The sequence below is a fragment of the Etheostoma spectabile genome, chromosome 10 (genome assembly GCF_008692095.1).
Source record: "Etheostoma spectabile isolate EspeVRDwgs_2016 chromosome 10, UIUC_Espe_1.0, whole genome shotgun sequence".
Taxonomy (NCBI): Eukaryota; Metazoa; Chordata; class Actinopteri; order Perciformes; family Percidae; genus Etheostoma; species Etheostoma spectabile.
This window is the reverse complement of record NC_045742.1, coordinates 11,815,038-11,815,286: the sequence shown is the minus strand read 5'-3', so window position 1 is coordinate 11,815,286 and position 249 is coordinate 11,815,038. Positions and strand designations below refer to the sequence as shown.

General features: G+C 49.4%; 1 long non-coding RNA gene across 1 annotated transcript in view; it reads left to right on the top strand.

The window, feature by feature from the left end:
• Positions 1–249, top strand: part of LOC116696768 (uncharacterized) — a 59,099-nt gene that overhangs the window by 43,910 nt on the left and 14,940 nt on the right. The gene's annotated exons all lie outside the window — the stretch shown is intronic.

Genomic DNA, 249 nt, shown 5'->3' with positions numbered 1-249 from the left:
AGACCAGCCACCCGGACAGCTGCTGCAGCAATCAGTTTGCATAACCAAAGAATTTCTGCACAGTCAGAACAGTCAGAAACAATCTCAAGGAAGCTCATCTGCCTGCTTGTTGTCCTCATCGTCCTCATCGGTGTCTCAACCTGACTGCAGTTTGGCGTAGTAACCAGCTTGGTTGGGCAAATGCTCACATTTGATGGCGTCTGTCACTTGAATCCCGGTTTTCACTGTACAGGGCAGATAGCAGACAGT